Source organism: Anolis carolinensis, unplaced genomic scaffold (genome assembly GCF_035594765.1).
Source record: "Anolis carolinensis isolate JA03-04 unplaced genomic scaffold, rAnoCar3.1.pri scaffold_10, whole genome shotgun sequence".
In the NCBI taxonomy this organism is placed as follows: domain Eukaryota; kingdom Metazoa; phylum Chordata; class Lepidosauria; order Squamata; family Dactyloidae; genus Anolis; species Anolis carolinensis.
In genome coordinates, this window is record NW_026943821.1 from 6,275,661 (window position 1) to 6,291,182 (window position 15,522).

Genomic DNA, 15,522 nt, shown 5'->3' on the forward strand with positions numbered 1-15,522 from the left:
TTCAGGGGGCGCCTTATTTTTCCATGAAGAAGAATTCACATTTATTGTTGAACAAAAAAATGAACATTTATTATATACTGTACAGTAGTTGTCATCACAAACCAGCATAGCCAGACAAACTGTGAATCCTATCAAGAATTTCTTGTTACTATCATTATTTCCATGTACAACTGGTATGTACATTTACCGATCCTGCATGCTCTGGTGTTCTGTTTGGCAGGCGCTAGGCATGCTTCCAAACAAAAACTTTGCTAGGTCTTACTTTAGGGGGAGGCCTTATATTTAGCAATTCAGCAAAACCTCTACTAGGTCTTATTTTCTGGGGATGTCTTACTTTCGGGGAAACAGGGTAGAGTCGGAAGAGACCTCATGGGCCATCCAGCCCAACCCCCTTCTTCCAAGAAGCAGGAAAATCGCATTCAAAGGATCCCCGACAGATGGCCATCCAGCCTCTATTTAAAAGCCTCCAAAGAAGGAGCCTCCACCACAGTCTGGGGCAGAGAGTTCCACTGCTGAACAGCTCTCTCACACAGTTAAGAAGTTCTTCCTAATGTTCAGGTGGAATCTCCTTTCTTTCCTGTAGTTTAAAGCCATTGTTCCGCGTCCTAGTCTCCAAGGCAGCAGAAAACCAGCTTTCTCCCTCCTCCCTATGTAATCACAGGGCTCAGGAGATCCTTAAAATGGGATGTTGCCCCTCAATCCTGTAAGAACGGTCCCACTTTTAAATGGAAGAAACATTGGGCTCATAGCAGTGAGCCAAAAGTCACCAAGGGGTCCAACATGAACTGGATTGGAGGCCCTTTATGAGACTTGATTTTTCCACATTGAATGTAAATTTAGTCTTGAAATTGCTTTATGAATATTCTACAGACAATATGTAGAGTATTCCTTACACTACATAACACAATTTTTGTTCTTGGGTTATAAATGTCATTTTCTACTTGGTTCTAGCACAAAAACATGGAAAAAAGTTTATTAAACTGCAAAAACCTTGTTTTTGCGGGAGGGACATCCTGCAGCACGTTTTGCTCTAGCTTTTAAATTAACATCTCATCAAGACTCAAGCAATTCAACCTAGTTCGTGGCAGCCACAAAAAATATGTTTCTGCAGTAGAACGACTTTCAAAATAAATACTACACATTTAAACAGGAAATAACATCTTTAAACCAGAAACAGACAATATTTCAGATTTTGTTACATAGACTTGATTAATAAGGCGTCTCTATAAAATCCAGATTATCTGCTTTGAACTGGATTATATGGTAGTATAGACTCATACAATCCAGTTCAATGCAGATAATCTGGATTATCTGCCTTGATATTCTGGATTTTATGGCGGTGCAGAACGGCCCGAGGAATCTCTACATCAAAGTTTTCTAAACTGTGTATCTCAACACATTGGTGTGTTGGCTGCAGTGTGTAGGTGTGTCACGCGAAAATACGGCGAAATGACCAAAAACTAGGAAATGTATGCTATTATCTTACAAATCGTATATTCTCGTGCACGCGAAAATACGGCAAAATGACCAAAAACTAGCAAATGTATGCTATTTTCTTACAAATCGTATATTCTCGTGCACGTGAAAATACGGCAAAATGACCAAAAACTAGCAAATGTATGCTATTATCTTACAAATCGTATATTCTTGTGCATGCAAAAATACGGCAAAATGACCAAAAACTAGGAAATGTATGCTATTATCTTACAAATTGTATATTCTTGTGCATGCAAAAATACGGCAAAATGACCAAAAACTAGCAAATGTATGCTATTTTCTTACAAATCGTATATTCTCGTGCACGCGAAAATACGGCAAAATGACCAAAAACTAGGAAATGTATGCTATTATCTTACAAATTGTATATTCTTGTGCATGCAAAAATACGGCAAAATGACCAAAAAGTAGGAAATGTATGCTATTTTCTTACAAATCGTATATTCTTGTGCATGCAAAAATACGGCGAAATGACCAAAAACTAGGAAATGTATGCTATTATCTTACAAATTGTATATTCTTGTGCATGCAAAAATACGGCAAAATGACCAAAAAGTAGGAAATGTATGCTATTTTCTTACAAATCGTATATTCTTGTGCATGCAAAAATACGGCGAAATGACCAAAAACTAGGAAATGTATGCTATTTTCTTACAAATCGTATATTCTCGTGCACGCGAAAATACGGCAAAATGACCAAAAACTAGGAAATGTATGCTATTATCTTACAAATCGTATATTCTTGGGCCCCAATACATTTTGTTAGTACAATTTATATATATGCTAGTAAAACTGAATGACTGTGTTGCAAAATGATGCATGTCTGCAAAGTGTATCTCCAACATGAAATGTTTGGAGAAACTCTAGATCCTCAAGCATGACTCAATGATGAGTGATTCTCAATGTTTGCTCCTACAAATACTTTGGACTTCCATTCCCCCTACCTTGACCCATCATGACCATCATGAGTTGGGAAACTTCTGGAAGGACCAAAGTTTGAGAGCCTTTGCTCCATGAAAGAGTATTGAACAAATAATAAGAACCAGGAAGGAACTTCTCAACATTTCCTTCAGATAAAGGGCTTTTAACATATTATACAGGCAGTCCCTGAGTGACAAACATCTGACCTACAAACAACTCATAGTTAAGAACGTTTGGGCTGTCATAACAAAGGAAATAGCGGTATTAGGGAAAAGAGAGGAAATGGGAAATAAAAGGGAAATAAAAGAAGCAATAATTGAATGTGCACAAGCAGTAATAGTATTAGGGTGGAAAGATAAATCCAAATGGTCAGTAAGTAAATGGTACCAATATATGGTAGAGCGAATGGAATTTGAAATTATGAATGTGAAACTAAATGTTGTAAAAACTAATGAAAATAGAACAAGAGAAATGGAAGAAAGATGGACAAGGGTAAAGAACTATATCATGAATCAATTTGGAGATCAAGCCATAAGAAATAAGATACAAATGTTATATAGTATATAGGATGGAAATGGATAAAGATAAAGATATAAAGATTGTCTCACAAAGAAACGAATATGTAAAAAGAAAACAATCCTCTTGTTGGTTGTGGGAATTGTAAATGTCTTGTATGTCTATAGTATGTATATTTGTGTTTTAAATAAAAAAATTAATTTAAAAAAAAGAACGTTTGGGCTGAGACAACAGGAAGTGAAAGGAGTCTACCGCTTGGAAAAAAAATCACTTCTGAAAGAGTTATTATTATGGGGAAAGGGGGTCTCCATTGAGGCTTTAACTCTGATTATTTCCGGTGCCATTTTTGGTTGACTCAACTTCTATTTGCTCATCAGAGGCAAACCAGAGGCTGCAAGGAAGAGAAAGACAAGCCATATCTACATAAGATAATGACTTAATTGGCAAAGCTATTGATTGCCATCGGTGTTGGGTGATCTCGATCAATATAGGGCTTCGGTAGCCATCTGGTCTTCTGTTTGAGGCTGTGTTGACCCAGCCCTAAGATCTGTCTGCAGGGCTTACAAGCCACCTTGTTCTTCAGGGATGTGAACTGGGGATTTTCCAGCAGCAACAGCTCATTCCTCCCTCTCGCTTCACGGGCTGAATCCACCTAAAGCCACTCACTCATGTTTGTCTAAGGCAGCCTTATACAACCCGTTTCCCTGCTCCACCCCAGAAGCCTTGCGATTGAGGGTGGCGAGGAGGGAAGCCCGTCGGATGGCTTGGCCAACTGCCCTTGTTCCTTGCAGTAAAAAGGAAGACCTTCCTGATCTTCCTTCAAGGGTCTTCTTGGATCGGTCCATCCCAATTAGCTCTAGGATATCCACCCAATCAGTAGGAATAACTATGTCCTCACCAGATTGTCTTCTTAACACTGTCTGATTTAAGAAGAAGGAAAGCATAGGAAGACTTCACACTCTGTTCTTCTAAAGTGGCCATCTATACCCATTATTAATTTTTGATCCTCCAGATGTGTGACCCTACACTGTTTATCCTGGGTACCAACACACCTGGAGATAACCAGGCTGGAGCAAGACTCTTCTCAAATTGTCCTACATATAACTCGACAGACCCTGCCTTGTTTTAGAAGCTAAACCAATCTTCCAACCAGGTGAGTACCTAGATGGAAGACCACCAATGAACCCCAGTATCTGTTGGCTATATTTCAGAAGAAGGAACTGGAAAATTCACCTCTGAGGATTCCTTGTCTTTCCAAGACTTGGAAAGACAACCATTATTATTTTTTGATCCTCCAGATATGTGACCCTACGCTGTTTATCCTGGGTACCAACCCACCTGGAGATAACCAGGTTGGAGGAAGACTCTTCTCAAATTGCCCTACGTATGACTCGACAGACCCTGCCTTGTTTTGGAAGCTAAGCCAATCTTCCAACCAGGTGAGTACCTAGATGGAAGACCACCAATGAACCCCAGTATCTGTTGGCTATATTTCAGAAGATGGAACTGGAATATCCACCTCTGATGATTCCTTGTCTACAAAATTAATGGGGTCACCACAAGACAACAAGAGACAAACACAAGACTTGGAAAAATGACCAGAAATGTCATTGTTCAATATGAGGGTTGGGTTTGGTATTCCTTTCTGTATGTCCTTCCCGTGCAACCGACTGAAATGTGTATGTTGCTGCATGTGAGGATCTTCTCACAATAATAAGAGTGTTGGGTTGAGAAGGAAACATGATGTCCCAGAACGTTGGTTTTCTACGTTTTGGGGCATCAACACCCAGAAACCCCAAGTGGGAAACATGGTGTAGATTAGATGTATCCAACCATTGATTCTTCAAGTTTGAGGAATAATAATAATAATAATAATAATAATAACAACTGGGAAATATGGTGTAGACTAGATGTCTTCAACTGTTCATCCTCCAAGTTGGAGAATAACAACAACAACTGAGAAACATGGTGTAGACTAGATATCTCCAACCATTGATCTTCAAAGTTTAGGGAATAATAATAATAATAATAATAATAATAAGAAGAAGAAGAAGAAGAAGAAGAAGAAAATCGCATAGACAGACTACAAACAGAGGCACAACTATGTGGCCCAAAGAATTCATTGGAACTTATGCCTCAAGTACCACCTGCCAGCAGCAAAGAACTGGTGGGATCACAAACCTGCAAGAGCACGCAAAGATACTGTGGGTCTTCCGAATCCAGACTGACAAAGTTCTGGAACACAACACACCAGACATCACAGTTGTGGAAAAGAAAAAGGGTTGGATCATTGATGTTGCCATCCCAGGTGACAGTCGCATTGACGAAAAACAACAGGAAAAACTCAGCCGCCTTCAGGACCTCAAGATTGAACTGCAAAGACTCTGGCAGAAACCAATACAAGTGGTTCCGGTAGTGATGGGCACACTGGGTGCTGTGCCAAAAGATCTCAGCCGGCATTTGGAAACAATAGACATTGACAAAATTACGATCTGCCAACTGCAAAAGGCCATCCTACTGGGATCTGCACGCATCATCTGAAAATACATCACACAGTCCTAGACACTTGGGAAGTGTTCGACTTGTGATTTTGTGATACGAAATCCAGCATATCTATCTTGTTTGCTGTGTCATAATAAAATAATAATAATAATAATAATATATTGTATATACATATAATACTGATAATAATATAATGTCAAACAATATAATACTAATAATAATACTATATATATATATATATATATATATATATATATATATATAATGTAATATTACTAATAATATTACAGTATAGTGGTATAGTTCAATATACTGTAGTAATATATAATGCTAATATTGTGTTATGCTAATAATATAATATATTGTATCTACATATAATTTGTAAGCTGCTCTGAGTCCTCTTTGGGGTGAGAAGGACAGGATCTAAATGTAGTAAATAAATAAATAATTTGTCTGGATATTCTGGGTTATATGGCTGTGTGCAAAGGTCCCTAGTCTTTAGAGCAATAGGAAAAAAAGCTTGGTCCTCTACATTTGGGAAATAATAATAATAATAATAATAATAATAATAATAATAATAATAATAATAATAATAATGGTGAGGACTAGATGTCTCCAACCATAGTTCCTTCAAGTCTGGGGAATTATAATACTGAAATTATAACTGGGAAACATGGTGAAGACTAGATGTCTCCAACTGTTGGTCCTTCACATTTGGGGACTGATAATAATTTTTTACTCCCAGAAGCCCCAGCCAACTGGGAAACATGCTGTAGAGTACATGTCTCCAATCATTGGTGTTCCAGGTTTTGGGATTTTAACTTAACCTCAACCATCAGGAATTCTGGAAGTGGAAATCCAAAATACTTGGAGGACCAAAGATTGGGGAACTTTGATGCAGAGCAGTGGTTCTGAACCTTTGGGTCCCCAGATGTTTTGGCCTTCAACTCCCAGAAATCCTAACAGTTGGTTAACTGGCTGGGATTTCTGGGAGTTGTAGAGCAAAACACCTGGGGACCCAAAGGTTGAGAACCACTGATGTAGAGGATAATGACAAAGGAAGTCACCCAGTGGGACTCGAACCTTGGTCTGCAGACTCCAACTACTTGCTCCAACTACTATACCATGTGATAGTCCTTTACGCCAACCACTATATCTGCTTTCGACTCGTCCTTCAGCCTGGTCTGTCCTTGTCTCTCTGCTCTGCCGCTGGTTTTTGTGAGCCAAACATTATTAAAACCCTCCTTGGATGAGAAGAAGATTACCCCTCTCCCAACCAAGGCCAGTTACCTATTGTCTTCATGGCTTTTGAACCTTCTTTCATTATCTGGGATTAGAGGGAGCTATTTCAGGGCCGGTTCTGAAACTCCCTTGGAATTTCTTTCAGAGTCCCACCAGAAACTTTCCCTCCATTTGAGACAACAGCCTTTGACTACGATTTACAAATAAATGGCTCATGGGGAAGATATTGTAATGACTTGGAGTACATCTACATTGTAGCATCAATGCAGATTGACAACACTTCTCTCCTCCAGGGATTGGCAGGGATGCAACGATGTCCTGCACTTTTATGTGTTGACTGCTACACAAATCATGTGTACATATCAAACATAATGTGCCCTATAGCTTGTGATTTGGGTCAAGCACATTTGTTCATGTTGGCTGGATCTACACTTCCATATATCCCAAAATCTGATCCCGGATTATCTGGCCATGTAGACTCATATAATCCAATTCAAAGCAGATAATCTGGGATTAGATGTAGTCGCATCTTCCGCACAAGTAAATGGAGATTTTAACTTTCCACTTGTCCATTTGTATTATATTCTTCCAACTTTTCCCTATTTTGTATAGCTACACTGCCATATAAAATCCAGATTATCTGCTTTGTACTGGATTATATGTTTTGTACTGGATTATATGTCTTTTAATTTAATCTTTGTCCTATGTATTTTAATATATACAGTAGAGTCCCACTTATCTAATGTTCTGGACTATCCAAAGCATTTTTGTAGTCAATGTTTTCAATATATCGTGATATTTTCTTGCTAAATTCGTAAATACAGTAATTACAACATAATATTACTGCGTATTGAACTACTTTTTCTGTCAAATTTGTTGTATAACATGATGTTTTGGTGCTTCATTTGTAAAATCATAACCTAATTTGATGTTTAATAGGCTTTTTCTTAATCCCTTCTTATTATCCAACATATTCGCTTATCCAACATTCTGCCGGCCCGTTTATGTTGGATAAGTGAGACTCTACTGTAGTCGCATCTTCCGCACAAGTAAATTGAGATTTTAACTTTCCACTTGTCCATTTGTATGATATTCTTCCAACTTTTCCCTATTTTGTATAGCTACACTGCCATATAAAATCCAGATTATTCTGCTTTGTACTGGATTATATGTCTTTTAATTTAATCTTTGTCCTATGTATTTTAATATATACAGTAGCGTCTCACTTATCCAACGTTCTGGATTATCCAACACATTTTTGTAGTCAATCTTTTCAATACATCATGATATTTTGGTGCTAAATTCGTAATTACGACATAGCATTACTGTGTATTGAACTACTTTTTCTGTCAAATTTGTTGTATAACATGATGTTTTGGTGCTTAATTTGTAAAATCATAACCTATTTTGATGTTTAATAGGCTTTTCCTTAATCCCTCCTTATTATCCAACATATTCGCTTATCCAACATTCTGCCGGCCCGTTTATGCTGGATAAGTGAGACTCTACTGTATACTTGAATGGTATTGTGTTTTATCTCTGTGTTTTTAATTGCGGTCCCATCTATGATGCCATATAATGCAGCTTGGAACTGCATTATGTGGTCAGTGCAGACTCATATAATGCAGTTCAACTACATTATATGTGTCTTCCATGTGTTTTTAATATGTGTATTTTACTGTATGTATTTTATGGTGATGTATTTTGGCTGTGTCGTACCCTGCCTCGAGCCAGGTAACCAATAATAATTACTATTGGGTTGCTGAGAGTTTTCTGGGCTATATGGTCATGATCCAGAAGCATTCCTTCCTGACATTTTGCCCACATCTATGGCAAGCATCCTCAGAGGTTGTGAGGTCTGCTGGAAACTAGGCCTGTGGAATAATGTCCAGGGTTGGAGAAATAACTCTTTTCTGTTTGAGGGAAGTGTGAATGTTGCAATTGATCATCTTGATTAGCATTGAATGGCCTTGCAGCTTCAAAGCATGGCTGCTTCCTGCCTGGGGGAATCCTTTGTTAGCTCACCCTGTTAGTTGGCAGGAAGCAGCATGACACTGCCCTCAAACAGAAAAAAGTTCTGTGATTCTGGCCATGAAAGCCTTTGACAAAACATTTATTATTATTATTATTATTATTATTATTATTATTATTATTATTATTATTATTATTATTTTATGACACAGCAAACAAGATAGATATGCTGGATTTCGTTTCACAAAATCACAAGTCGAACACTTTCCAAGTGTCTAGGACTGTGTGATGTATTTTCTGATGATGCGCGCAGATCCCAGTAGGGTGGCCTTTTGCAGTTGACAGATCGTAATTTTGTCAATGTCTATTGTTTCCAAATGCTGGCTGAGATCTTTTGGCACGGCACCCAATGTGCCCATCACCACCGGGACCACCTGCACTGGTTTCTGCCAGAGTCTTTGCAGTTCAATCTTGAGGTCCTGATAGTGGCTGAGTTTTTCCTGTTGTTTTTCGTCAATGCGGCTGTCACCTGGGATGGCAACATCAATGATCCAAACCTTTTTCCTTTCCACAACTGTGATGTCTGGTGTGTTGTGTTCCAGAACTTTGTCAGTCTGGATTCGGAAGTCCCACAGTATCTTTGCGTGTTCATTTTCCAATACTTTTGCAGGTTTGTGATCCCACCAGTTCTTTGCTGCTGGGAGGTGGTACTTGAGGCATAAGTTCCAATGAATCATTTGGGCCACATAGTTATGCCTCTGTTTGTAGTCTGTCTGTGCGATTTTCTTACAGCAGCTGAGGATATGATCCATGGTTTCGTCGGTTTCCTTGCACAGTCTGCATTTTGGGTCATCAGCTGATTTTTCGATCTTGGCCTGAATTGCCTTTGTCCTGATGTCTTGCTCCTGGGCTGCAAGGATCAGGCCTTCTGTCTCCTTCTTCAGGGTCCCATTCGTGAGCCAGAGCCAGGTCTTCTCTTTATCAGCTTTTCCTTCAATTTTGTCAAGGAACTTTCCATGCAATGTTTTGTTGTGCCAGCTGTCAGCTCTAGTTTGTAGTGCGGTTTTCTTGTACTGGTTTTTTGTCTGCTGTGCTTTGAGGAGTTTCTGATTTTTGACTTCAATCAAAGCAGGTTCTTCACTTTGCTTTCCATCTTCTGCCAGGGCATGTTCTTCTTCTTTGACTGCTTGTGTTACTTGTAAGGGTCCTCTACCCCCTGATCTTCTAGGCAGATATAGCTGGTCAACATCACTGCGAGGATGAAGTGAATGATAAATAGTCATGAGTTTTCTTGTTTTTCTGTCCAAATTGTCCAGTTCCATCTGTGTCCAGTTTATGATGCCAGCAGTATATCTTATGACAGGTATGGCCCAGGTGTTTATGGCCTTGATGGTGTTGCCTCCATTGAGCTTGCTTTTGAGAATTTTTCTGACCCTTTGTGTGTATTCTTTGCTGACCACAGTTTTCACATGTTCATGCTTGATGTTGTCCAGCTGTAATATGCCCAGATATTTATAGGCCTCTGGCTGGTGACACTTTTTTTTTTTGGCTATTAGGCATATTTATGCCCTCACTTTCAATGATTTTTCCCTTCTTCAATGCCACTATTGAACATTTGTCCAAACCAAACTCCATGCTGATATCAGTACTAAAAATTCGGACAGTGTTGGTCAGAGACTGGATTTCAGTTTGCATTTTCCCATACAGCTTCAAGTCATCCATGTATATCAGATACGAAATTTTGTGAGATTTGTTGTTGTTGTTGTTGTTGTTGTTGTTGTTGTTGTTGTTGTTATTGTCCAAAACACTAATTCTGCACTGATCCTGATCAAAGTGGAAACTGGTTTCCTAGGAATGCCACCGACTGGATCCGGTGCATGGAGGTTTTGCAACCCTTGTTCCATTGGTGAAACGGCGCATTTTGCACGGCAAGTTTTGCAAGCCTGCGGAGGAGGAAGCCAGCAGTTTCAGGGGCCGAGTCTGGATTTTTTTTCCGTGGCCTCCCTCCTCTCCCAGATAGCCCCAAATCCTTTCCAAACAGTGGAACAGACTCTGGGGTTGTGCAAAGCAGGCCAGCCTTGGACATTCGAACCCTGTTGTTTGCAAGGAGGGGGTTCTGGCATGCTCGGCCTTTTCCCAAAAGGACAGAGGGAACTCTCCTTTTACGCCGTGTGCAAAAAAAAAAGACCTTTGAAACATGACAACGGTGGCGGAGACGTTGCAACCCACTTCTCCATTGGGAAACCATTTGCCAAACCTCCCAGTGTCACCCCACTCCTGCCAATCCACGAATACAGAGGGGGAAAGAGAGGCATTTTGCAAAAAAAAATATATCTCAAATGGCCTAATCTTAAAAGGAGTTATATAAAGCCGGCATTGTTACCACATCTTGGTTATGAGCCTTCTAGCACTGAGGGTGGATCTACACTGCTATGTAGAATCCAGATTATCTTCTTTGAACTGGATTATATGGCATAATGTAGATTATCTGATCTGATACTCTGAATTATATGGCAGTGTAAAAGGGGCCTGAGAATCTCATGTATTTATTTTATTTATTTATTTACAGTATTTATATTCCGCGCTTCTCACCCCGAAGGGGACTCAGGGCGGATCACATTACACATATAGGCAAACATTCAATGCCTTGACATAGAACAAAGACAAAGACAAACGCAGGCTCCGAGCTGGCCTCGAACTCATGACCTCTAGGTCAGAGTGATTGGTCTCAGCTGGCTGCAGCTGGCTGCTCACCAGCTTGCGCCACAGCCCATGTATTTGTTCATTTGGGACTTGAACCACATTGCAGAAGCCAACGAAATGAACGCATGTCAGGCGAGTCTTATGAAACAACCCAGTTATTCTTTCAAACCAATTGTTTCGCATCTGCCATCCGGCTTTGGATACGTTTATGGTGTGCCACCGGAATCTCCCTCGCTTATATTGCCCCCCATAAAACATTGGTACTCATAAAGCCATGAGGTTAAAAAACAAAAAAACCCCAGACCTTTCCGCTATCGATGGTTGGCGGTTATGAACAAGATTGTTCCAGTCTATTCAGGGCTGAAGAGTTCGACATTATGCCTGTTTGCTCTAAAATAGCTAACCTGGAATAATAGCATCTCACTTTCCAAGCCTGTGTCTCAAACTATTCAGGTCTTTTCACAAAAATGACTTTTTTCAGAGTCTAAATATCCTAATGGCATCAGTTCATGGCTGATCTTGAAAGCTAAGCAGGGTCAGGCCTGGTAGTATTTGGAAGGGAGATCACCAATGGATACCAGGGGCTTGGGTGCTCTATTTCATAGGAAAGCAATGGCAAAGCAAATCTGTGTATTTACTGTATCTTGACCTATGACTTGTTTTATTGTTGATTGATTGTTTTATTGTTATGTTTTTATATTGTTTGTGACCTGGGTTTGGCCCCATGTAAGCCGCCCCGAGTCCCTTCGGGGAGATGGGGCGGGGTATAAAAATAAAATTATTATTATTATTATATTATTATTATTATTCCTTGCCCCAAGGACGCATCTACACTGCCACATGCCAAGGAAAGCTGTGTTATATACAATCAACACAGACACATACAGTAGAGTCTCACTTATCCAACATAAACGGGCCAGCAGAATGTTGGATAAACGAATATGTTGGATAATAAAGAGAGATTAAGGAAAAGCCTATTAAACATCAAATTAGGTTATGATTTTACCAATGAAGCACCAAAACATCATGTTATACAACAAATTTGACAGAAAAAGTAGTTCAATACACAGTAATGCTATGTAGTAATTACTGTATTTACGAATTTAGCACCAAAATATCATGATATATTGAAAACATTGACTACAAAAATGTGTTGGATAATCCAGAACGTTGGATAAGAGAGTGTTGGATAAGTGAGGCTCTACTGTATATACAATCAACACAGATACATATAATGCAACACAATGCAGTTAAACACTATGTAACAAATGGCGTCTCCATAAATAGAGTAGCAACATTGAAGCACACTCATGTGTTTCTCATAGAGTCTTCGGCCCCTTCTACACTGCCGTACAATCCGGATTATCAAAGTAAATAATCCAGATTATCTGATCTGAACTGGACTATATGAGTCTACACTGCCAGATAATCCAGTTCAAAGCAGATAATCTGGATTTTAGATGGCCTGTATTACAAACTCCCAGATTTCATGGGAATTAAAGTGGCACAATAGCGCTATAACTGTGCAGTTTCCCCAGGAGAAGGAATCTCAGAGCAAGAGCACAGTCCTGAAAAAAAAAGAGTACCGTATATACTTGAGTATAAGCCGACCCGAATGTAAGCCGAGGCACCTAATTTTACCACAAAAAAACTGGGAAAACATTGACTCCAGTATAAGCCGAGGGTGGTAAATTTCAGAAATAAAAATAGATACCAATAAAATTACATTAATTGAGGCATCAGTAGGTTAAATGTTTTTGAATATTTACATAAAGCTCAAATTTAAGATAAGACTGTTCAACTCTATCAGATCATTATTCTCATCTTCTTCAATGTAAATGTGCTTATGTATCCTTTTAATAATAATAGAGTAAAATAATACATGTAATAATAATAATAATAATAATAATACAGAAAATAATACAAGTAATAATAAATAGAGTAAAATAATAAATGCAATAATAATAATAATAAGATCAGAGTGAAATACATGTATTAATACAGTAGAGTCTCACTTATCCAAGCTAAACGGGCCGGCAGAAGCTTGGATAAGCGAATAGCTTGGATTATAAGGACTGATCAAGGAAAAGCCTATTAAACATCAAATTAGGTTATGATTTTACAAATTAAGCACCAAAACTTCATGTTATACAACAAATTTGACAAAAAAGTAGTTCAATACGCAGTAATGTTATGTTGTAATTACTGTATTTACAAATTTAGCACCAAAATATCACGATATATTGGAAACATTGACTACAAAAATGGCTTGGATTATCCAGAGGCTTGGATAAGCGAGGCTTGGATTAGTGAGACTCTACTGTAATAATAATAAAAATAGAGTAAAATAAATGTAATAGTAGCAACAATAATAGAGAAAATAATAAATGTAATAATACCAATAATAATAGAGAAAAATAATAAATGTACCATATATTCCCGAGTATAAACTGATCCAAATATAAGCCAACCAGGACCCTCACCCGAGTATAAGCCGAGGGGGGCTTTTTCAGTCTTAAAAAAAGGGCTGAAAAAATAGGCTTATACTCGAGTATATACAGTACATTCCTCATTAACGGAAGTTAGGCTGGGTCTATAATGCCATATAATCCAGTTTCCGAATCCAGATTATCTGCTTTGAACGGGATTATATGACAGCGTAGAATAGAGCCATACAATCCAGTTCAAAGCAGATAAATTGGATTCAGAAACTGGATGATATAGCGGGGATAGATGCAGTCTTAGTGTTGTTATTTTAACCATTTCAATAGGCTGGCAGTTAACACATCACAGTTGCTGACATCATCCTTTGTGACATCATCAGGGTCCCCTTTCTATGACATCATAAACTAGGTTTAACATTCTATTATTATTATTATTATTATTATTATTATTATTATTATTATTATTATTATTTCTATCGTGTTTATATTTAGCTTTTATTTCGTGATTGAGGCCCCTTCAACACTGCCAAATAAAATCCAGATTGTTTTGAACTGGATTATATTGCAGTGTGGACTCAGCCAATTCGGTTCAGCACAGATCATGTGGATTATCTGCTCCGGTAATCTGGATGATATGACAGTGTATGACAGGAGCTTCCACACAGCCATATAACCCAGAATATCAAGGCAGATAATCCACATTATCTGCTTTGAACTGGATTATTTGAGTCCACACTGCCATATAATCCAGCTCAATGTGGATTTTATACAGCCCCAAGAGACCGATGTGGAGACCCTATGGCTGGATCTACACTGTCATATAATCCATTTCAAAGCAGATAAACCAGATTAAATGGCAGTGTAGATAACGCCTATGGGTGCATTTACTACAGTATAGAATGAATGCAGTTTGGCATTCAACTGCTATGGCTTAATACTGTCGAATCCTGGGAATTGTATTTTAATAATAATAATAATAATAATAATAATAATAATAATAATAATAATAAAAAACTTTATTTATACCCCGCCACCATCTCCCCGTGGGGACTCGGGGCGGCTTACATGGGGCAGAGGCCCAAACAACTTAAAACAAAACATAGGCAACAAATACAAATCACAATATAAAGAGATAAAACAGTAATACAATATATCAATTAAAACAAATTATTTTGGTGATTCATCAGCAGCAGAGAAGGCTAAAGACCTTGTAGAACTATAACTCTGCCATGGCAGTCGAAGTGCTGTCAAACTGGATTAATTCTACAGTGTGGGCACACCCTAGTACTATTCAGCATGTTTTTACGTGTTCATAAAACTACTTAATATACTTTTACATGTTCATAAAAATGTGGAAGAAAGTTCCTGCTTGTTCTTTACACTTCCAGCACTTGTTGTTTCTTCCCTTATACATTTTAGCTTGGGCCCCTGGTGATGGTTAAAGCACTGAGCTGCTGAATTTGCAGACCGAAAGGTCCCAGGTTGAAATCCCGGGAGCGGAATGAGCACCCGCTGTTAGCTCCAGCTCCTTCCAACCCAGCAGTTCGAAAACATGCAAATGTGAGTAGATCAATAGGTACCGCTTGGATGTTTTGGCAGGCCTTTGGAGATACAGTCATTAATTAATCAGCCCCAGAGGGTTTTTAATAATCTATCCTGGTTTTATTACGATTTTACCATTTATGTGTTTTAAATGCAATTTTTTATCCTGTATTTTTGTTTTAAT

At 38.5% G+C, this 15,522-nt stretch overlaps 1 protein-coding gene across 1 annotated transcript in view; it reads right to left on the reverse strand.

The window, feature by feature from the left end:
• The window catches only part of foxa3 (forkhead box A3), a 35,327-nt gene that overhangs the window by 2,263 nt on the left and 17,542 nt on the right, over positions 1 to 15,522 (reverse strand). The window lies entirely within an intron of this gene.